The sequence below is a fragment of the Colobus angolensis genome, unplaced genomic scaffold, assembly GCF_000951035.1.
Source record: "Colobus angolensis palliatus isolate OR3802 unplaced genomic scaffold, Cang.pa_1.0 Scaffold3, whole genome shotgun sequence".
Taxonomy (NCBI): domain Eukaryota; kingdom Metazoa; phylum Chordata; class Mammalia; order Primates; family Cercopithecidae; genus Colobus; species Colobus angolensis.
The window spans coordinates 16,663,243-16,687,163 of NW_012116265.1; the positions used below are offsets into that span (position 1 = coordinate 16,663,243).

The 23,921-nt window shown below is 50.2% G+C and overlaps 1 protein-coding gene and 1 pseudogene across 3 annotated transcripts in view; both read right to left on the reverse strand.

The window, feature by feature from the left end:
* The window catches only part of TMEM63C (transmembrane protein 63C), an 85,952-nt gene that overhangs the window by 55,815 nt on the left and 6,216 nt on the right, over positions 1-23,921 (reverse strand). Inside the window, exon 2 of one of the 2 annotated variants that reach the window (XM_011949513.1) lies at positions 7,231-7,390. The gene's annotated coding sequence lies outside the window, so the exon portion shown is untranslated. Of the gene's footprint in view, positions 1-7,230; positions 7,391-22,640; positions 22,777-23,921 lie in introns of those variants that run through there. The other variant, XM_011949512.1, reaches the window with a different exon arrangement.
* On the reverse strand, positions 10,533-20,041 carry LOC105517309 (annotated as a pseudogene). Its single transcript, XR_001002653.1, has 3 exons — positions 19,944-20,041; positions 19,607-19,667; positions 10,533-10,946 (listed from the first exon to the last, which is right to left on the reverse strand). The product of XR_001002653.1 is annotated as a 60S acidic ribosomal protein P1 pseudogene (transcript).

The window sequence follows — 23,921 nt, forward strand, 5'->3', positions numbered from 1 at the left end:
CCCAAAGTGCTGGGATTACAGGCATGAGCCACCACGCCCAGCGTCTTTACTGCTTTTTGAATTTTGTACTATATGCATACCTAACCGTTTCGAACAAAACAACAAAGCCAAACTGAAAAGCAGCATCACCAGGTAAATGTTGTAATAAGGATGTAGGCTTCTCAGTGCTGGACACCCAGAGAGGAGGAGTGGATAGCTCTGACACCCAGGGACTCTCTCTCCTCTCAGGAGCTCAGAGTTCCATGTGCCAGGTAGAGGAGTGTGTGTGTGTGTGTGTGCGTGTGCGTGTGTGTTGTGTGTGTGCCTGTCTGCCTCTGTAGCTATGTGTGTGGGATGTGTAGAGCTACTGGGCTGAACAGTTTCCTTCCAAAATGCATGTCCACATGGAATCACAGAATGTGACCTTGTTTGGAAGTAGGGTCTTTGCAGATGTAATTAGTTAAAATGAGGTCATACATGATGAATGGGGCCCCTGAATCCAACAACTGCTGTCCTTAGACGAAGCCATGAGAAGACAAAGGGAGAGACTGGCGTGAGGCAGCTACAAGCCAAGGAATGCCAAGAACTGCTGACAACCCCCAGGAGCTAGCAAGAGGCAAGTAAGGATCCTCTCCTAGGTCCTGCAGAGGGAGCACGTTCCTGCTGACCCCTTGATTTCAGACTTCTGGCCTCCAGGACTGGAAGAGAATAACTTTCTGTGGTCCTTTTCTGTGGTAATTTGTTGCAGAGCCCTAGGAAGCCAAGACAGTGGGTCTATGAACTGGTGCTTGTGTGTTTTGAGGTGTGTGTGTCAATGTGTTTGTGTGTGTATCTGAGTATGTTTTGAGGGGTATTTGGTTGTGCTTGGGAATGTGTTTGTGATTATAATTTGGATTTTAGATGCTTGTGTTTTGGGTTGCATGCATATTTATGTGTTCATAGGTGTGCACATTGACTTGCATACACTTGTGTGTTTTGGGGCTTGTGTGAATGTATGTGATTTTAGCCAATGATCTCTAGGGTCTCCCTTAGCCGTGTCATTCCAGAAGTCTGCCCTGGGGCCCCTGCTGCAGGTAGCACGTAGAAGGGATGCTGGGCAATGGCAGTGGGGATGGAATGGACTCAAGGCCAGGTGGGAGCAGCATCCTGTCTGGTCTAGGACCACCTGGGAGAGGACAGGGGCATTGCAACTGCCCCCATCGCACTCGCCCTGTCAGTACAATGATCTCAGCCTCGGGAGTGGGGGTCCAGTAGGAGCCATGTCCTGGAGGCCCAGCCCCAAGGCCTTCTTGGAAGCCTTCAGCAGAGGAGAGACCCCCTCACCCCCAGAGACACTCTACCTCCTCTCCTCTTTGGTGTTAGTTTACAGGAAAGTGAACGCACACCCTTGAAACATTATAGCAATGGGTCTCACACTTTGGTGGGTCACAATCAGCAGCAGGGCTTGTTACACCACAGATCGCTGGGCTCCACCCCAGAGTTTCTGCTACAGCAGGTCTCAGGTAGCGCCTGAGAATGTGTATCTCCAACAAGTCCCTGAAGGATGCTGATACCACTGGGCCAGGGACCTCACATTGAGAATCACTATCCTAGACCACAGAACAGGAGAGGGAGGCTCCTCTTCAGCCTCCTCATTCGACCCCCCAGACTTTGGTGTGGGCAACCTCGAGTTTTAGGACAGGCCCTGGGAAAGTCAGGCTCAAGCTGATTCTTTCAGTCTCACTGCCTCTGCCAGCTGCCCACCCATCACTCACAAAATAATTTATTCAGCAAATTACGGTCCAGACTCTGTTCCCTGAACTCGAGGTGCCTAAAGGCAAGACACAAGGCTCTAGTGGCTCTATACAGATCCCTAAGGAGACCATAACAAGACCACATAGCTGCACTCTGGAGCTCTGTTCAGGGAGTACTAGGAGCACAGTGGGGGAGCTCCTGCCTCAGAACTGGAGAATCCCGGAAGGCTGCCTGGAGGTGCCAGCCAAGGCAACTCTTAAAATATGGATACCTTCTCTTTTGCTGTGGATGTGACCACAAAACATTTCCCACTTGGTTTTCTCTCTGCTACCTTGCTCTTAGCCAGCCTATTGGGAACATTTTATGAACGCTTTATTCAACTGTCACCAAAAAAAAAAAAAAAAAAAAAGACAAACAGCACTAGATCACTTGAACTTATTACCCTTATTACCTGCCAGGGGCTGTGCTAAGACTCTGGAAGCACAAGAGCACCTCTGTCCTCACATCACCACCAAGACGGGAACCATTGTTCTTAGTGGGATTTGAACCTAGCCAGTTGGCCTCAAGGCATCACATTCCTAGCCTGAGGACACATGGGCCTCCGACCCTGTGGAGGACAGGGCAGAACTGTCCGGGAGGAGACCTCGGCATGCATAAAAGCCAGCCGAGAGACAGATGGGGAGCGGGGGCAGGACAAGATGTGAGCCTAGTTCAGGTCCCCTGGATGGAAATGCACCACCTCTCAGGGGCAGCAGAGCCGGGACGGGGGCCAGGTTGAAGCCTGTTTCTGGGCTCTGGCGCCATCTGTTTAAATAGGGCTGGAGCCACGTTGGCTGCCTCGTGTGCTCTCTGAGTACAGCTGGTCCAGTGAGGGGTGGGAGGCAGATGGCAGAGGATGTGGGTCTGGCTCACAGGGCCTCACAGGGCCTCACAGGGCCTGGGGGCCATGAGGGACCTGAGAATCCCTGCTATGCTAGTGGGAACTCTCTATTCACAGGTTTGTTTGTGATGAAGGTTAGCCCTGCAGGGAGGCTGTGCCAAGAGGCTGAGGGGCGGTGGCTGGCACAACCTCCATGACTCATGGTGGCCACACACATTAGCTCCCTAGCAGTCTCCATGTGGCTCTGGGGATCACCATAGCCTCCTTAACTGGAGCACAAGCTCCAGGGCAGGAGCCAGCCTCCTGTGACCTTGCTCCTGCCCTTTGGGTAGGGGATCAGGAAAGCCACAATGATCCAGGCTGAATGAGGACTTGAATGGTGACCTGAAGCCAGATGATAGAAAAAGAGGAAGTGAACTGCAGCTGCAGCAAGAGGCATTTCAGTCAGACACAAGGAAGCACTGGCCTGGGAGTCTGAAGGGAGTACTAGCTATTTCTGGGGGAAGAGAGGGATCCCTCCTTCTGTCTGCGACAATCTGCCTCTCTGGAAAAAGTACAGTGGGGATTTCTCTCTCCTCATCCCTCACCAGCTCCTCCATCATCTCTCACCTACATTTTAGTCTCCTCTCTCCTTTCCTGCCTGCCTCCACTTCTGCCTTCATTGCCTGAGTGGGCCTGGCTTGTCACAGTGTCGCTGGAAGCCTTTGAGCAGGGACAGAATTCAGCCAGCGTTCACTGAGTCCCACACCTGCTGGAGGTGAAGGAGCCCAGGCCCTGCCCAGAGCACTTCCAGCCAGGCAGAGACATAAGACAGGAAAACCAGTGCCTACACCCAAGGCAGAGTAAGAGCCACACGCTGAGAAAGGAACAAGCCAAGTTGTGCGGCTCACGGACCACAGCCCCGGGGATCAGGCAAGGCCTCGGAGAGGTGGCATTTGGAGAGTGGGTGAGATATCTATACTAACAGAAACCAGTGGGAACAAGGATAGTCCGGGCAGAGGGACAAATGAGGAAGAGGGAAACAGACAGTGGACTGTTCCAGAAATGGCAGGCAGACTAGCTTGGCTGAAGAAGTGGAGTGAGAAGGGTCTGGTGAGATAACAGGCAAGTTGGGACCAGATCATGAGGCCCTGAATCTTGGCTGAATGATTTGCACTTGATTATGTAGGCAGTGGGGAGCTATTGAAGGTCTTGGAGAAAGGGCATGACATTATCTGGGCTGGGACTAGAAGAGGTTCTAGATTTTGCTCCTATCCTAGAATCTCATGAAAGGCACTTGGCCTTGATTCTGAGCCCCCAGGCCTCTCAGGAATCCCCAAAGGGAGCAAACAATCTATGTGTCTCAAATGTTGCCTTTCCGGTGAGGTCTGTCCTGACCATCCTATTTAATAACGCAGCTCCTCTGGCACTCCTGATTGCCTTCCCTTTCCTTCTCTGTGTTTTTCCCCCCATTGCATTTATCTCCTTCTAATATACATCATCCATAATACGCTGTTTTATAATCTGCCCCATTTGAATGAGAGCCCCCTGAGGGCAGGGTCATGTTTGTTTTACTTGCTGCTGCCTAGTCCAGTGCCTGGAATCCCAATAGATTTGTTCATTTTTCAAGTGGATAAAGAGAAAAATACCATCTTGCAGGAACCAGCATGCTCTGATTTGCCCCCTTCCTGTCCCTTCACTGCTGGCTTCCTGGGCTTGGCAGCACCAAGCCTCCAAGTGGAAAAATCTCTGAGAAAACCAGGCAGAGCTGCGCTGCTTCCCTCCTGCACTTCCCAACCTTGCCAGGAGTCTGGAAACATTTGAACTGTTTCCTGCTTCTGCCAAAAACCACCACTATTTTCCTTAATCTCAGAGCGGAGGCCAGGCGAGGACAATTTCCCCACCTAAGGAAAGCTGGAAGTCAGGACTGAAACAGCTCCACTCGGCAGCCTGGAGAACAACTTTGATGGTCTGATCAGAATCGTTGCAAATTCCCAAGTGCCCACTCCATGCATGCAGTGGCTCTGGGCATTTTGCACCATTTTCCTGTCACCCCGACTCTACGAAGCGGGTGTTATCCTCCCCATTTCACAGATGGGAAAATAGAGAAGTTCATTGACACGGCTGAGGTCTCTCCACCAGATGAGGAGGCTGGTCTCAAATGCTGTTCTGTCCTGCCCCAGCCCAGGGCTTGTTCCTCCATGGTGTATGGCCTCTCTTTCACCACAGGGGCTGAGATGCAGGATGGAGCTAGCTGAGTTCTCTGTCCAAGATGCCAGATCATGGGCAGTCTCTGCTGGCCTCAGGCTTCCCACCTGAGCCATGGGAGCCAAGGTTTTGGCCACAGCCCCATGGTGAATGAGGACCATGATGTCAAGTCTGCTGCCTGGCCTGAACTCATCAGACAGTACACATTATAACTGCGGTCACTGTCTGTCTGGGCAATGGCCAAGTGTCCTCTCTTGACTGATGTGGACCAAGGCTAGAGCCCAAAATAGGGCTCACTGCATTTGCAGACCCAGTGGGTCCAAAGGAAACTATCCCTAGCCTTGTGTGTGGATCCAGGGCCCCATATCCAGGTCTGCTCCTGGCCAGGCTACGGTTGGGGAGGTAGAAGAGCCTGGATCAAACCCCCAGATGTTGGTTGTAGGTGACTGCACTTCCATTCCTTAGGGACTCAGTTCACCCACCCTGAGGGTGGAAACCCTCTCCCAACAAACATTACTGATTCCTTATTACATGCAAGGCAAACAATATCTGTCTCTGCCTTCAAGCCCTTAAAGTGAAGTTAGAGCACAGTCATTAACTAGGCAATGGGGAGCCACAGATGGTTGTAGAGCCAGGGACTTGGATGTCTGCACTGTGCCTTAGGGAGGCTGATCAGGCAGCAGACTATGGCTGGGAGAGAACAGACTTTTGCAATGATCGGATCTAATGTGTTAAGCACTTACTGGGTGCTAGATGTTGTTTCAAGCACTTTACAGATATTACCATAGTTAATCTTCACCCTAGGCTACTATTGTTAACCCCATTTTACAGATGAAGAGACAGAAATACATAGAGATGACAAGGCCAGTAGGTGATTGAACTGGGATGTGAACCCATCTGGCTCCACTGCTGCCTTTTCTAGTAATATTTTTTTTTTCTTTTTTGAGACGGAGTCTCGCTCTGTCGCCCAGGCTGGAGTGCAGTGGCGCCATCTCCGCTCACTGCAAGCTCCCCCTCCTGGCGATCTCCCTTCACTGCAAGCTCCGCCTCCCGGGTTCACGCCATTCTCCTGCCTCAGCTTCTCAAGTAGCTGGGACCACAGGCGCCCACCACCGCGCCCGGCTAATTTTTTGTATTTTTAGTAGAGACGGGATTTCACTGTGTTAGCCAGGATGGTCTTGATCTGCTGATCTCGTGATTCGCCCACCTCGGCCTCCCAAAGTGCTGGGATTACAGACAGGAGCCACCACGCCCGGCCCCTCTTCTAGTAATCTTGAACAACAGTCTGGCACAGGGCTGGGGCCTGGGAATGGCCAGAGGAACAGAAGTGACACACTGCCTGTGGCTAAGGCTCTCTGCCCTGGAGGGCTCTCCCAAGAAAGGGCTAGGAAATTATAAAGGGGACGTAAAGAACTATATCTAAGATTACTTTTGTCAATAACAGCAACAATCACGATGTTCTTGGCCAACACCCCATGCAAGATAATATCTTCTTTAATGTAAGAGAGATTTGAGACACTCTCAAATAGAGAAATCTTATCACAGTTAGAGCTTCCTCTGGAAAGCTTCCCGGACTCTCTAATCCTTCCTCAAAGATTTATTTATTAATGTATTTACTTACTTAAATAGGGAAGAAAGCCTCACTTAGATGCTAACCTAGCTTCAATACCTTCTAGCTTGGAATGTCCAGCCACTGTCAATGTTCCTTCTGCAAAAGGGGAAGGAGTTGCTGGAGGTAACTGGGAGGGTGAAAGGAGAGGAAGAGGAGTGTGGGGCACAGGCTGGACTGAGGGGCAAAGGGAGCACTGAGCCCAGGAAGGGCTGTCCAAAGCCAAAGGCCTTCCCACGCTGTTTTGACAAGATTACACCTGATTCTTCTGAGATGTTCAACCACAACATTGGAAACTACACTATTGATATAGGTAATGCTTGAGAAGTAAAAAGAGATTGCGGTTGGATTCTACCTCTAAGATCCCCAACTCTAGTAGTCTATGAAGATACCACCTGTCTTAATCCTTTCCTAGAGGAAAAAGTGTCAAGAGTTAGGGAACTCTTGGAAGAGCCGTGTCTGGCCGGATTCTGGGCTTGCCGCAAACCAGAGTCAGCTGAGCAAGAACCACCGGGGGCCCAGCTAGCAACTCAGCCCCAGGGGAATTTCTAGGGGACAGAGGACACCCTAACCAAAACCAGAGCATCTTCTGCCCCTTCCCAGGCCTCATGGGCAGGGTCCCCTGGGACAGCGCCCTTCGGAATGGGGTTAGGCCGTTCCTGCCCCTCTCTTGGCAGGTTGTGGGTTTAGGAGGGCTTAAGGAGGGCCTTTGCCCAAGTGCTGGCTGGAGAGCTGCAGGCCATGGGGCAGCCAGGATGGCCACATTTCCCAGGCTCAAGGTGGGGAGCTGGTGCTAGGGCTTAGCCCTGATGGGTGATGGGATGATGCCAGGGGCACCTACCTGGAACAGTAGCTGAGGTTTGGGGCTCAGGCCCCCCGTGGCCCCTGAGCTGTTATAGGACCTTCCCTCCTCTTGATCAGTCCCCAGGAAAAGGTGCTTCTGAGTGGCTCAGCCGTGTCCCCGCTTGATTCCTGACCCCGAGGGAGGCTCCTCCAAGGCTCTATGGCACAGGGACAACAGAACCCTTTCAGGGCAGGCAGGCGTGCATCCCAGTCCTCCCTGGCCTCCTTGCAGCTCCTCCCCAAGCCCAAGCTGGCCAAGCCCCTCCCAGCTCCAATGTGCTTGTCAGTATCTCCCACAAGGCCTGCCTTGGGGAGCTCCGATGGGGTGAGGGGTACTCCAGAAGCATCCACGACCCCCAGCCTGCTCCAGTTCCAAATCCAGGCCAGCCAGTGCCCACACCTGGGTGGGTGAGCTGGGGGCTACCATTCAACCCCGCAGAACATGAGCTGTGAGGAGGGGGCCATGGGGAGAGCACTGCACTGGGAGCCCAGGCACCAGCTGTCACTTCCCCTGCTAAGCTGGAGCACCCCATTTTCCCTTGCTGGTGTGGGGGTGTTCAGCCTAGATGCACAGACAACGCCAGCAGGGCTGAGCTGGGGGAGGTCAAAGGGGTCATAGACATCACCCACTTCAGAATCATCTGCGGGAGGAGGGGGAGGCCTTCTAAAACGCAGGTGGAAGGGCCCTGCCTTGACCCACTGAACCTGAATCTCCAGGAAGGTGTTTGGGAACCTACATTTTAACAAGTTCCCCACATGGGTACCCATGAAGTAAGACTCAGTGGACAACACACTGGGAAAGGGCAGTCAAGTCCAAGGATGATTTTATAATCCACAAATAGGGATCATCGGTCCGTTTCCTGAAAGCAGCATCACAGGAGCCTGGTCTCTGCAGTCAGGCTAGCCAGGGAGCCCAGCAGCTTGCTAAACCCTCTCTAGCTCTCATTTTCCTCACGGACAAAATAAAGATGGGCGGTGATCTCTTAGGCCCGCCCACATCTGAAATTGTGAATGTAAGAAGAGGTGAACCACTGAGAAACGAATTTAAAAACAAAGCTCAGGGTGAGACATTTTAACTGGTATTCTCCCCCTTATAATTTGTTTCTTCTTAAATATTCTTGTTTTGTTTTGTTTGAGATGGGGTCTCACTCTGTTGCCCAGGCTGGTCTTCAATGCCTGGGCTCAGTTGGTCCTCCTGCCTCCTCCTCCTAGATAGTTAGGATTACAAGCGCATGCCACCATGCCCGGCTTTAAGTATGCTCTTTAAATTCTGAAAATAACATGCTTAGGGGGAAAAAAAATCAAACCATTCAAAATAATACACAATGAAAACGAAATCTAGGCTGGGTATGGTGGCTCACACCTATAATCCTGGCACTTTGGGAGGCCAAGGTGGGAGGTTCACTTGAGCCCACAAGTTAGAGACCAGCCTTGGAAACACGGCAAAAACCCAGTTGCACAAAAAGTACAAAAAAAACAAAACAAACCAAATTAGCTGGGTGTGGTGATGTCCACCTGTAGTCCCAGCTACTCGGGAAGCTGAGGTGGGAGGATTGCTTAAACCCAGCAGGTCGAGGCTGCAGTGAGTCATGACAGTACCACTGCACTCCAGCATGTGTGACAGAGCAAGACCCTGTCTCCAAAAAAAAAAAGAAAAGAAAGAAAGAAAAAAGAAACATGGCATGGATGGATGTCCCTGCCATCTCAGACCTATATCCCACTCACCAACATAAATATCATCATTTCCTAAATTTTCCTGAGAATTTTTTCCAGAAATATGAACATACACACACACACTCACACACACACACACACACACACACACACACACATATCTATCTATGTCTGCATCTTTATTTTAAACCCAACCAGGAACATATTCCCTGTACTTACATTTGCTTTGCTAATTAACATACATCACACATCTCTGCATACCACATGGACAGATTCCTCCATTCTTTTAATAGCTCATAGTGTTCCACTGAACCAATGCACTATAATTTCTGTGAATCTGCCCTTGTTGATTGATATTTAGGTTATTTCTACATTTTTTGCTGCACAAGCAAAGCTGTAATGAACATCTTTGTTTTTTTCTTGTTTGTTTTGAGACAGCGTCATACTCTGTAATGAATATCTTTGTTCTTTCTTGTTTATTTGTTTGTTTTGAGACAGCATCATACTCTGTCGCCCAGGCTGGAGTGCAGTGGTACAACCCCAGCTCACTGCAGTCTCAACTTCCTGGGCTCAAGCGATCCTTCCACCTCCGCCTCTCAAGTAGCTGGAACCACAGGCACCTACCACCATGCCCGGCTAATTTTTTCTTTTTTCTTTTTTTAATGGAGTTTCACTCTTGTTGCTCAGGCTGGAATGCAATGGTGCGATCTCAGCTCACTGCCACCTCTGCCTCCAGGTTCAAGCGATTCTCCTGCCTCAGCTTCCCAAGTAGCTGGGATTACAGGCATGCGCCACCAAGCCTGGCTAATTTTGTATTTTTAGTAGAGACGGGGTTTCTCCATGTTGGTCAGGCTGCTCTAGAACTCCCGACCTCAGGTGATCCGCTCGCCTCGACCTCCCAAAGTGCTGGGATTACAGGCGTGAGCCACCGCACCCGGCCTAAATTTTTTTTTTTAATTTTTGTAGAGATGAAGTCTCACTTTGTTGCCTAGGCTGGTCTTAAACTCCTGGGCTCAGGTGATCCGCCTGCCTCAGCCTCCCAAAGTGCTGGGATTACAGCCGTGAGCCATCTCGCCCAGCCTACATCTTTGACTCTATATCTTTGTGCACATATATGATGCCAGCTAGAGGATATCCCTGGGTCAAAACTTACGTGAACCTAACATTCTGATAGATATTGCCAAATTGTCCTCCAATGAGGGTGAACCAGTTTTCTCTGCTCCAGCAACTCACGAGTGTGCCTGTTTTTCTCCACCCTCACACAGTGCGCATTATCAGATTGTTGGATTTTTACAGTGAGTTTAAAAATGGTATCTTATTTCAATTTGTAATTCAGTTGTCAAGAAAGACAGACATGTTTTCATGTTTATTGACTGATTGGCCTTTGCACTTATTTTTCTGTGACTTGTCTGCATCCATCCTTTCTAATTTCTTATTGATTTTTTAAGTTTTTCTAAATTAAGGCAACTTACTTCTTGTCATGTGTATTGCAAATTGTCATTCATCTCTTTTTGACTTTATTTATGGCACCCTTGGGACTTGCTTAAAAAGCCTTTCCCATTTGAGAATCATGAAAGTATTTGCCCATATTTTCACCTTGTATTCTTGAAGGTTTCTTTTTTTTTCTTTTTTTTTTAAAGTTCAGCTTTTTATTGAACACGTTATAAAAGAGATTTAGTCAAAAAGACCAAAGCCCATGTCATCATCAGAGTCCTCGGATTCTTCTTTCTTTGCTTCCACTTTCTTCTCCTCAGCTGCAGCAGCAGCAGTGGAGGGGGCAGGACCTCCTGCTGGTGCAGCACCAGCTGCTGGAGCAGGTCCACCAGCCCCTACATTGCAGATGAGGCTCCCAATGCTGACGTTGGCCAGGGCCTTTGCAAACAAGCCAGGCCTAAAAGGTTCAACATTTACACCGGCTGCTTTAATGAGGGCCTTGATCTTATCCTCTGTGACAGACACCTCATCGTCGTGCAGAATGAGGGCCGAGTAGATGCAGGCGAGCTGGGAGCAAGTGTGGGGCTGGCGCTGCCGGAGGCAGTGCTAGTCGCCGGATGAAGCGAGGGCCTCACCCCAACGCGGTCTTAACTTCCTCGGAAGGACGGAGCACCTTCGCGGCAGCTGAGGAAAGGGACTTGAAGGTTTCTTTCTCCTTTTCTTCTTCTTCTTCTCCTTCCTCCTGTTGTTGTTGTTGTTGTTGTTCCTCCTCGTCCTTCTCCTCTTCTTCTTCTTCCTCCTCTTCTTCTTCCTCCTCTTGTTCTTCTTCCTCCTCATCCTCCTCCTCTTCCTCTTCCTCCCCCTCTTCCTCTTCTTCTTCCTCCTCCTTCGTCTTTGTCTTATTCTTTTTTGAGGCAGGGCCTCACTCGTTGCCCAGGCTAGAGTACTTACGTGACACAATCATAGCTCACTGCAGCCTTGAACTCCTGGGCTCAAGTGATTCTCCTGCCTCAGCCTCCCAAGTAGCTGCGACTGCAGGCACGCACCACCACACCTGGCTTTCTTCTTTCTTTTTAAAATATATTTGCCACCTCCAGAATTTATTTTGATGCAGGGATTGTGGTAGGGCTCAACTTTATTATTTTTTTCAAGGGGCTACACAGTTGTCCCAAAGTCATGTTTGAATAATCCATTTCCTGCTCCCCTACCCAACAATCCTCCCTCTAAATTCAAAATTCCAATTTGACTATGTAGGAGGATGGATACAAAGAGCATAAACTCAGAGTCGAGTGCTTGGTTCAAATTTCCACTCTACTGGACCTGGGATAAGCTGCCTACCCTTTCTGTGCCTCAGGTTCCTCATCTAAAAATGGAGATAACAATAACGCCATCTGCATGGAGTTATTGTGAGGATTAAATGAGTTATTACAGGGAAGGGGTGTAGAAAGATGCAGCTAATATATGCTGCCCACAAGAGGTTCAACCTCAGACATAAAGGCTCACATAAGTGGAAAGTGAAAGGATGGAAAAAGTCATTCCATGCAAATGGTAACCAAAAGAGAGCAAGGACAGCAGTATTTATATCAGTCAAAAGCTGCCACAAAAGACAAAGGAGGCTATTACATAATGATAAAGGGTCAATTCACCAGGAAGATATAACAATTACAAATACATATGCACCTAACAGCAGAGCACCCAAATATATGAAGCAATATTGACAAAACTGAAGGGAGAAATAGACAACACTGCAATAGTAATTGGAGATTTCAGTACTCCTTTCAATAATGGATAGAACAACCAGACAGAAGATCAATAAGAAAATGGAGAACTAGGCAGGACACGGTGGCTCACACCTGTAATCCCAGCACTTTGGGAGGCTGAGGCGGGTGGATCACCTGAGGTCGGGAGTTTGAGAACAGCCTGACCAACGTGGAGAAACCCCATCTCTACTAAAAATATAAAATTAGCCAGGCTTGGTGGCGCATGCCTGTAATCCCAGCTACTAGGGAGGCTGAGGCAGGAGAATCGCTTGAACCCGAGAGGTAGAGGTTGCGGTGAGCCGAGATCGTGCCATTGCACTCCAGTCTGGGAAATAAGAGCAAAACAAGAAAGAGAGAAAGAGAGAAAGAGAGAAGGAAGGAAGGAAGGAAGGAAGGAAGGAAGGAAGGAAGGAAGGAAGGAAAAAGAAAATGGAGAACTTGAACAACACTATAGACCAATTGGACCTAATAGACATATGCAAAAAACTCCTCCAAAGAGCAGCAGAATATACATTATCTCAAGCACATACGGAATATTCTCCAGGACAGATCACACCTTAGGCTACAGGTAAAGAACAGGACAGTGGCCACACAGGGGAACTACTATATGGTGGTGTTTACTATTATTATTATTGCATATTAAGTGTGCTTTGTTTATCAATCTGTAAAGCAGTTCCATCATTTGACAAATATCTACTACTATGTGTCAGGCCCTATTCCAAGTGCCAGGGAATCAAGAATGAAGGAGTCTTAAGAGCTGCTCCTGCCACCTCTGGTTAGACTTAGCACTGGTTATTTTAGCACTTTTACTGATATTTTAAATTTCTTCCATTATATTTAAAAAGTTAAAGTCTGTTTATATACAGACAAGCTATATATTTTTGTTTCTAATAGTTATTACCGATCATGTTGGTATATTATTTTATTATTTCTAATTTTTTTTCAGTTGACAATCTTGTTCCTTTTTCTCCAGGTCATCAATCTTATCGTCTACAATTTTGATAAATTTAGCACTTTTATAACTTATATTTTCAAAATTTGTGTTGGTTTGTACTTCTAGAGTAGTATTAAAGAATTACAGTCATGGGGGTCATTCCTTCCTTGTGTGTTTATGTCTGAATACACACACACACACACACACACACACACAAGCACACACAGGCATACACAAAATCATGTTCAGCAATATCCATCTATTCCTATGACATGAGTTAAAATCAGAGACATGTTGAATTTTATCGAATGCATTTTAGACATTTTTAGCACTTATGAAGTTGCTTGTATGATTTATTTCTTTCGAGTTATTAGTTTGTTCAATTACATTAACAGTTTTTCTACTATGGAATCTATATTTCTGGAATATAGCCCCACTTGCTTGTGGTATGTTCATTTTTGTAACATAATGCTGTGTGAGTCCATTTGTTGCTATTTATGAATTTTGCACCACTATTCATAAGATTGTTTAGTCATTTTTCTCTTTTTGTGCTGTCTTTGACAAGGTTTGGTATCCATGTTGTTTGTACTTCATAGAATAATTTAGAATCTCTCCTTCTCTGTGATTTGGTGTAGTTGGTGCAGTTTAAGTAACATTGGCATTATCTGTGCCTTGGAGATTTGATAGAAACTAGAAGTAATCTGAACTTTAATTTTCTTGGAGGAGAATTTTATGAAAACTCAGTTTCTTCATTGATTATTGGTCTGTTGAGATTTTCTACCTCTCCTGATGTCAAACTGATGATTTACATTTTCCCAGAAAATCATCAGTTTCAGCTGGTTTTCAAGTGGATTTACATATGGCCAAACACAGTACCAATAATAATAATAATAATAATAATTCTTTCTATTTTCTCCATATCAGTGGCTATTTCCCCATTTTAATGTTCAATTTTGTATATTTGCCTCAATCTTCCCCTAACCCCCATTAGATTATCTCATCTCTAAAAAATCATAAAATGACACATGATTTTTCCCCCAGGACTCTATTTAAAACTACGTACGCAATTCAGAAATAGAACAGCTGAAATCAGAGAAGGGGATGAGAGGGCAGCAGAGGGACAGCTGGATACAAAGTCAGTCAACAAACATTTCAGATGTGCAAAGAGCCGGCACAGGTATTCCCTGGCTTTAAGCACCCACGGCTGCTTTTCCCAACTCCCCCACCCCAGTGAAACCTGCCAGTTCCCCGAGTCCTTCACACCCAACTATCACCTCCTCTTGGACCCTTTCCTGACTCCCCAGGAAGATGTCAGCGCCTTTCCATAGACATCTTAGATTACTTTTCTTCAACTTTGAACAATTCATTTAAACCAATTGAACTAACAAGTGTAAACATTCTGTCATTTTTGCTTCAGCTGTTCTTTGTTAAATGAAGTGTTACTGACAAGTTAGAAGCCCTTCGTTTTCCACTTTCAGTCTCAGCTCCTACTCTCTCCAAAGCACTACAAGCATCAGCTTGGTAGGCATTGCAACAGAAATTAGTAAGTCCATAAATCATAGCTAGTACTGTTTTGTGATTTTTATGAAAATTAAATTTTCAGCCAGGCACAGTGGCTCACACCTGTAATCCCAGCATGTTTGGAGGCCCACGTGGGTGGATCACTTGAGCCCAGGAATTTGAGACCAGGCTGGGAAACGTAGCAAAAACCCATCTCTACAAAAATACAAAAAAAAAAAAAAAAATTAGCCGGGTGTGGTGGTATGCACCTATAGTCCCAGCTACTCGGGAGGCTGAGGTGGAAGGATCACTTGAGCCTGAGAGGTGGAGGCAGCAATGAGTCAAGATCGCACCACTCCACTCTGAGCAACAGAGTAAGATCCTGTCTCAAAAAAAAAAAAAAAAGAAAATTGAAGTTTCACTAATGGTATTATTTTGCAATTTCCTTTTTTTGCAACACTGTTTTTGAAATTTATTCATGTTAATACAGAATGTATCCGTATGTGTATGTACATATATATCAGCTTTGCTAAGGTATAATTTATACAAAACAAAATTCCCCAATTACACATAGTTTAACTGCTGCAGTATCACAGTTTTTTTGTTTTTTTTTTTTTAGACGGAGTCTCCCTCTGTCGCCCAGGCTGGAGCGCAGTGGCCAGATCTCAGCTCACTGCAAGCTCCGCCTCCCAGGTTTACGCCATTCTGCTGCCTCAGCCTCCCGAGTAGCTGGGACTACAGGCACCCGCCACCTTGCCCGGCTAGTTTTTTGTATTTTTTAGTAGAGACAGGGTTTCACCATGTTAGCCAGGATGGTCTCCATCTCCTGACCTCGTGATCCGCCCGTCTCGGCCTCCCAAAGTGCTGGGATTACAGGCTTGAGCCACCACGCCTGGCCACAGTACCACAGTTTTATTCATCATTCTATTATTGCAGATATTGAGGTTGAGGTCTCTCTTTTTTTTTTTTTCTGTTTTGTTGCCCATGCTGTAGTGCAGTGGTGCAATCATGGCTCACTGAAACCTCAAACTCCTGGGCTCAAGCAATCCTCCCACCTCAGCCTCCCAAGTAGCTGGGTCTACAGGTACACACCACCCCACCTGGCTAATTTTTTTTTAGTAGATACAGGGTCTTGCTATGTTGCCAGGGCTGGTCTTAAATTCCTGGGCTCAAGCAGTCCTCCCACCTGGGCCTCCCAAAGTGCTGGGATTACAGGCGTGAGCCACAGAGTCCAGCCAAGACCTCTTTTTTTGCATTTCAAGCATTGCTGCCCTAGATACCCTTGGAGCTGTTTCCTTAAACACATGTGTGAGTTTCTCTAGGTAATGTATACCTACATGTGAAACCTTTGGTCATAAAGCATATACACATTCAGCTTTACTAGCATTCTTGCCAGAATGTCTTATGGAGCTTTGTATTGCTATTTTCACAGAATGTTATGATTTTTTTCAAGCTATTGTCACTAAGCCATTTCCTTGTTTACCCATCCCCTTCCCCATGAATTACTGAAGGGTCTCTGTGTGACTGGCACTCAATGAACACTTGCAAAGTGAAAGGATGAGCTCACTCTCTAGCAGAAGAGAGAGACTCAATGTGTTAAGGGCATTCAAGGCTGTTAAGATCTCATCTGGCTGAGATCCAGGGAGGGCTTCATCAAGAAGGTAGCATTTGAATTGGGCTTTGAAGGGCAGGAAGATGAATAGATGAGGATAGAGATAAGGACCAGGACTGGGATGGGGAGAGGCAGTGGCTCAGACAGTCCAGGGCACGTTTGATTTGCCAGAGCAATGGTTCTTAGCCGAGCTGGGGTGAAATGGGGCAGAAAAGCCAGGCATGTGTATTTTGTAAAAACTTCAAGAGCATCTGACACATCCCCCCTCCCCACACACAAATAACCCCTGAGTGGGAGCAGAGCATGTGGGAAGGGAGCCTCACTGGAAAAGGCAGGTTGGGCTTACTCCAAGATGAGCCTTCAGTGGCAGCCTCTGGGTCAGAGCTGGGTTCAAAGGTAACTCCCAGGGGAGGTGGGCAGAGTCACGGGGACACCAGGACCTGGGATAGGGCTGAGTCGGAAAGCCTGCCCTTCCCACTCACTTCCCCTCCTCTGTCTCTGGGAACAGATCATGGCTGTGATGGTCTGGGTTCCCTCCCCAGCCACACAGGAGGGCACTGGGACTAGGGCTTCTTCTGCTCCTCCACTTGGTAGCTCTGTGATCCAGGCCAGGGGCTTCCTGTCCCTTCCTCCCTGGCTGCTCCATGCAGCACAAGCTGTATGCATGTACCTGGGCCAGGGCCCCAAGGAGCCCCTCCACGGAGTGTGAGGCCTGGGCCTGGCTAGGCCAAGTCCCCTTCCTTTGCCTTGGCTCAGCCCCTTGGAATCTAGGTGGGGGCGGGGTGGGAATCCTAGCCTTCCACCTTCCCTGCTCCTGTGACACGAGATGTCCTTCAGCAGAACCTGGTTCTGGGCGCCCTGCCCAGAGTGGAGGGGAAGGGGAGAAACCTTCTCTCCCAAGTCCTTTTGTCTCAAGCAACTTCAGCAAAACCACCAGCCCCAGCAGTAAGAGGTGAGCTCAGGCTGTGTCAGCTGTGCTTGGGAGGACAGCACACAGATGGCTCCCCTGGACACAGACTGGCCACGGCCCCAGTTTGGGTTCTGCTGCTCTGGTGTGTGAGTGTGGTTGTGGCTGTCACAACCTGTCAAGCCACAGCTTTCTAATCTACTGAGCGGGTGACTCAGACCTGCTTTCTCTCCCAAGGCGTGGAGAGGATTAAAGAGTAATGACAGGGAATGTGAGGCCGCTGAGTAGCTCCAGGGCCTCAAGCCAGGCTCAACGTTCAGGCTGTTGTTCTGCTGCCTGAGAAGGTCTCCCCAAGCCAAGCCTAGCTGACACTCCTGGGCACATGAGGCCCCAGCCAAGGAGGGATCCCTGGTCCAACAACAGCTTGTTCACTCTATGGAAGGACACTCTCTGCCCACACCACACAGACACAGACACACACACACACACACACACACACACACATGCCCCTTTGGTTCTAAGAAGATTCCCCCTCTGCCAGGTCATCAGGGATGTGAGAAGCCTTTTTGTTTTTTTGTTTCGTTTTGTTTTTTGAGACAGGGTCTTGCTCTGTTATCTGGGCTGGAGTGCAGTGGTGCGATCACAGCTCACTGCAGCCTCAACCTCCTGGCCTCAAGTTATCCTCCCATCTCAGCCTCTCGAGTAGCTGGGACTACAGGCCTGGCTAATTTTTTCACTCGTTTGTAGAGACAGGGTCTTTCTATATTGCCCAAGCTGGTCTTGAACTGCTGGGCTCAAGCAATCCTCCCTCCTAGGCCTCCCAAAGTCTGGGATTATAGGCATGAGCCACCATGCATGGCCTGAAGCCTTTTTGAAGGAGACAGTTCAGTTTTAACAGCGCCTGGAGCAGTCGACATTGTTGGTCAGCCATTGTTGGACATTGTTTGGTGTCATCAAAAAAGCATGGTCTGGCTGGGCATGTTGGCTCACTCCTGTAATCCCAGCACTTTGGGAGGCTGAAATGGGCAGATCACCTGAGGTCAGGAGTTCGAGACCAGCCTGGCCAACATGGTGAAACCCTGTCTCTACCAAAAGCAAAATTAGCCGGATGTGTTGGTGCATGCCTGTAATCCCAGCTACTCAGGAGGCTGAGGCAGGAGAATTGCTTGAACCTGGGAGGCCAAGGTTGCGGTGAGCTGAGATCACACAGCACTTTGGGAGGCTGAAATGGGCAGATCACCTGAGGTCAGGAGTTCGAGACCAGCCTGGCCAACATGGTGAAACCCTGTCTCTACCAAAAGAAATTAGCCGGATGTGTTGGTGCACACCTGTAATCCCAGCTACTCGGGAGGCTGAGGCAGGAGAATCGCTTGAACCTGGGAGGCAGAGGTTGCAGTGAGCCGAGATAGTGCCACTGCACTCCAGAGTGGGCAACAGAATGAGACTCTGTTTCAGAAAAAAACAACAACAAAAAAACATGGTTGCCATCCCAGAGGTCCCTGGACAGCTGGCCACACAGCAGGCAGAGGGATAAGCAAATGGAAAGAAGGGGACTCCTGGTTACCAAGCACCATGCTGGGCACCTTTCCGCTTCCTCCCATTCATCCTCCCAATGGCTCTGTGTGGAGGGAATTGCTTCACCATGTTGCAAATGGAAGACTCACGGAAGTGAAGTGAGCAGGTAATGAAACAGGTGGGAACGCAGCTCCCAAGTGCTCCTCCAGGCAGTGAGTCCATATGTGACAGGTCCTCTGTGCTTCCATGCCCCCATCAAAGCAGAATTGATTTCTCCACAGGGCCCTGTGTGTATGTTCCGTTGCCCTCTGTAGCGTTTCTAGCCTATGGCCAAATCACCGCCACTCAGACACCCCAAGGCAATGAGGCCTCAACACCCAAAACCCAACAGCCGGCCAGTATCCCAGCGGACCGCGCACAGCTTCATCTTGCCCACCTGTCTCTCCAAAGACCTTAGGGTCACTTTCTCTTCTGCCACGACTCCATGGCCTGAGGCCAGCATGCACCTGGCTGGGCACCACTCTGAGAAGACTCAGCCAGAGTGAGAAGAAGGCTTCTGTCTTCAGGACCTTGCTTGGCCAGGCCACTTAGTAATGGGGAGGGGACAGTTTGGTTTCCTGTTGGAAGCCGGCCTGGTCTTTCTGCCTCTGATCCTCTAAGGACACCAGAGGCCCTGGCTTGGCAGGAATGAAGGCCTACAGGCACAGGGTTGGGCATGACTCACTCACCTCCAGCCCAGCTCTTCCCATCTCATCTTGAGGGTGCTCGTGTCAAACGGCAGAGTGGAAGGCTGTGAAAAGCAGAAGGTGGGAGCCCAGGACACTTGGGTCCTAGTCCTGCCTTTCTAAGCAGATCTAGGCTTTGGTTTCCCTTTGGGAAGCATTACTAGTGACTAGAAGGAGGGAGGAGGTGACAATGAGGCACCCCTTCCCCGCCCACTCTGCCTCTGCATGTCTCAGCACCAGTCCCAGGGGTGCTGGCAAGGAATGTGGCAGCTTGAGTACATATCCTGCCCTAGAAACACAGAACATGGAGTACTGGCCACACGTTGTTCTTCTTAAGAGCCACCCTCGGTTGGGCCTGAGCAATGCAGACAGATCTAGAGCAAGGACACACCATACTTCATGAGCTGCCCACATTCTCATCTCAGCTCCTCCTGTAACCCTACCTTGCAGGAGTTGCACCAGCCAACTCATGGGCAAGAATGTGGAGTTCCATTTACACCACCCATGCTGATGTGTAAGCTGTGAAAACCACTGCTCTCCCACGAGAGGAAAGAAGAGTGAGCATCGGGGCCCCACCTCAGGCAAAACAGGGCACTAAAAGCTGCTGATCTCACTGGAAGCTGAGCACTTCCGCTGAGCACTTCCATTACAGCCTTTCCCAGTGTGAGCCTGCCCATGGCCTGAGCACCACGTGGGTTCCTGCAAACTGGACGCTCTGTGCAAACAGCTCCCGGCACTTTATGCCCATTGTCTTTATGGTTCTTCCACCCGCCGCTTCCCAGGAAGAATCGGAGCAGAATTCGTGGGGATCTGAGAGTCGAGGCAGTGGAGAGGGTACAGGCCTGTAGGAAGCTCCACTGTGCCACTAGACACCCTCATTTTACAGGGGTGAACTTCCTGTTAAATATGTTCAATGTAATGGGCAGCTGGGGATAGGGGAAGGAAACTCCTCAAGGCCCCAAGCACTACTTGAAGTGGGCTGGGGAGGGCTGACCTGCCTTCCAGCCTAGAAGGGTGCCCTAGGCTGGCCACAGAGGGAGAGGGCATCCTCTGAAGAAGAAACAACCATGTTTCCCCCATCGCGGCAGGAAACCGATGGCTTCCACCTAGACCAGAGACTCCAGGAATAATACTTCCCATCTGTAACAAACACTTGACAAGTTTCCAAAGCCCTCCCACCCGTCTGGAGAAGGTGTTTTCATGTCTAGCTATCAGGTAGAGAAATTGAGGGCAGAGTGCCAGCCAATAGAGGCGCTTGGTCCAGGCTCTCTGCTCTTTAAGTCTGGTTCTCACCACAGGGCCTCTCTAAGGCCTGACCCTTTCTCTGCTAACTAGGAGGGACACATATCGTGTAGTTTCCCTCCAGTATGGTGGGCCCTCTCCTTTCTGGCACTGTACAGTCATTCCACAAGCAGCTGGCTCCCATCTGGTTTACTGGGAACCCCATCCCTTCCCACAGGGTCACCCCAGCAGCTCCTGGTGGTCATCATGCAACCCAAGGCTCCTGTGAAGCCAGCAGGGGCCAGCTTCAGGGGTGCTGTGCTCAGAGGGTGTCTGAAAAGGAGCAATTCATGAGCCAGGCACATGGTAACTCCTTTCACTTGGGGCAAACAGGTGCTGGCCCAAACCCCCCATCCGGAGATGCTGTCAGTGAGATAACTGAAGTCCCTCTACCTGTGGCTCCCCACTCCCTAGCCAGCTATGCTCACAGCTGCTGGCACTTGGGCAGGAGGGATGCCTGTTTTTGGCTCCGACAGGCCTACAGAAATTGTGTACCCCTGTGGGGGCGTGATGGGAAGGTAACCAAGAGACTTCATTTCCCCTCTTCAGGCTGCTTCCTTCCCAAGAAACTAGAAAACATATCTTGAAGGAGGAGAAAATGCCGGTGCTGTCCCCTGTCATCGACCTCCACACCCGTCAAGAGGCCCCTTGCAGCCTCAGCTTCTCAGTGCTGGGACTGTGGGGTGCAAAGAGAAGACAGGAAGAGGCCCCTCCAGTCTGCCCTTTGGTGGCTGGGGAGTCAGGAGACCTGCATGTAGGTAAGAGACCTGGAGAACTCACTCCACCCTCTGTGCCTCAGTTTCCTCATCTGGCTCCAGCTCTAAAACGTCACTCTCTCCTTGCCTCAGTTTCCCTCCAGAGAAAGTCATCTGTCCCAGGGAGAAGAAAAAGGTGAATTCACTTCTAAGGGGAAAGTTCACTTCTGAGGGCAATAGATGGAATGGAGCCCATTTCTCCCAGGGACAGGGGCCACAGAGAGAACGAGGATGAGGTGATAACAGAGGGCGGTGCTAAGAGATGGGCCCTTCTTGAGGGAAACCACGTCTTCCTGGAGTGCTGCAGGCTGTTGAAGGAAAAAGTTCATCTCCTTGTCCCCCTCAGCACAGGCCTTCTCCTCAAAGCCAACTCTCATTCTTCTCTTGAACCCAGAAGAACAGCACAGGCTCACACCCCCTCTGCTCAGATGAGTCTTTTTCATGAGCAATTTTCCCCTGTCCCAGACGATCTAATTCCTGCTTACACCCATGATACCCTGGAGCCCCACGCAGAAGTTGCAACTCCTGGCATTCTCAGGGATGAGGAAATGTGGTGCTGGGGTGGGGGGAGGTCCCAGGGCCTAGAGAGGAAGAAAGGCCCCTGCCCCTCCAGAGAGCATTCAGTGAAGGCAGTGCCTGGGAGGCCAGCTCTGTAGGGCCTGCTCAGTGACCTTGGTCAAGCCACAACACCCCTGGGCCTCAGTTTCCCCAGGGCCTTCATCCAAACACAATGTTTCTCTCTCAAGGCCAGGGCGAGTAGGGAGGAAAGAGCCTTTCTTTGGAAGCACATGGGGAAAGGGTGGCATTGTTCCCCTGGGGGACCAGGAGCCCAGCCAGCCCGGCAGCAGCGCAGTAGTGACGTTGTCATAACCCATAACGGCGGAGCAGGCTGCCCCCTCCCGTCCCAGCCCAGAGAGTGGGCGGCAGAGCCCCGGGGAATCCCTGGGTAGGGGAGAGGGTAGCCCAGAGCGGTAACTCCCACCTGGCTGTCAGGCAGGAGGCCGGACCCCGCAAGCAAACCTCCTACCCACCTCCATCCCCCCACCCAGTGAAGACCGGTCTACTAACGCCACGCCCTCCCGGGTGGGCGGCTCAGGCCACCCTTTCCTGGGTACAAGCTAGAGACAGCCAGCGTGGCAAGGGACTGTGGCGCAGTCTCCCCTACCCCCATCCCTCCCAATGCAAGGTCTCAGAAAGCACAGAAACAAGCAATCCTTCCCCGCCCCCTCCCCGTGCGGGACCTGGATCCTGCGCTCCTTCTTCCCGGCCCGACCAGCCCAGGTCACTGCACCTGCGTCGCGTGCTCACCACATCTGCGTCCTCAGCACCGCGGCCCCAGCCCCAGGCGCGGCGCTCAGGCCGCCAAGCTGCGGTGACAAGCTCCACGCTCCCCACCTGGGAGGAGACTGCCAGCGGGTCCTCCTCCTCGCCGGCCGGGCGAAGCCAGCCCCACCTGGCAAGGGAGTGTCAGCAAATTCCCTTCTGCATCACCACGAGAGCGGCATCCCGGCTCCTCCCAAGCAGGGGCCAACCTTGGCCCCGCCCCAAGGCTCCTCTGACCTGCTGGGGAACACAGGCTGGCGGATCCTACGCGAAGACCCAGGCTCCGCCTCAGAGACCCTGTAGCTACCAGGAACCATCTGCAAATTACCATCTTAAACGCACAAGGCTGCCAGTCCCTGGTTCCAGCTTGCTTCAGCTCCCCTGATGCACTGGGCCTGGGCAGCTCCTTTGCCACCTCCCCTCGGCCTCCCTGAGGCCTGTCGCCTTTCCCAGTCTCCTTAGTCCCATCAGCCAGAAGCAAGAAAAGCCACCCCACTCCCACAAAGGTAGCCCTCTGCCCCGCCCAAGGACCCGGTCCTGGCACCAGCCCAGTGGCTGGTACCCAGCTGCTACCCAGACTCCTCCTTCCCCAACAAAGGAGCCATCTACAATTGGCCACAGCCCCACCCGGGAGGCCCAAGGGAGTGGGCTGGGTCATTTCCAGTTTGCGGTGGGCCACACTCCTGCAGGTCTCAGAGTTTCCTCAAAGTCCTGACCACTCTGCTAGATAGACACTGGTTTTGACCCTGAGGACAGGTGCCAGGATTTGCAACCCCCAAAGATCAGTGTGCAAAACAAGGGGCAGTAGCAAACAGCCTCTCCCTCCCAGGCAGGAGCCTAGGCACATTCATGTCATAGGCATTATCTGGCACTCACAGCACCAGATAATGAGAGACAGCTAATGGGAGAGGAGCCACTGCCCAGTGCTCTCTGAAAGTGACACCCTTTCACCAGTTAGCGCTGTTAGCAATATGATAAGAAGGCCACAGAGGAAGCCGTGTGAACACAAGGTCATGAGGTGCCAGAGGATGGGCTCAAAGGCTGGTTATGCTTTCATGGGTTGATTTCCCCATAACCAGCAGCACAGCACCCCCTTCCACACAACCCTGCCAGACTGGCACACCCTGGTCATCTCCCTCTTCCTCTGACCCCCTGGTTCTCATGACCCAGCCACCCCAAGAAGACCCAAGGATGAGCCACATAGACACATTCCGTCAAAGTCTATCCATTATGCAGTCACTCACCCACTCATTCTTTTTTTTTTTTTTT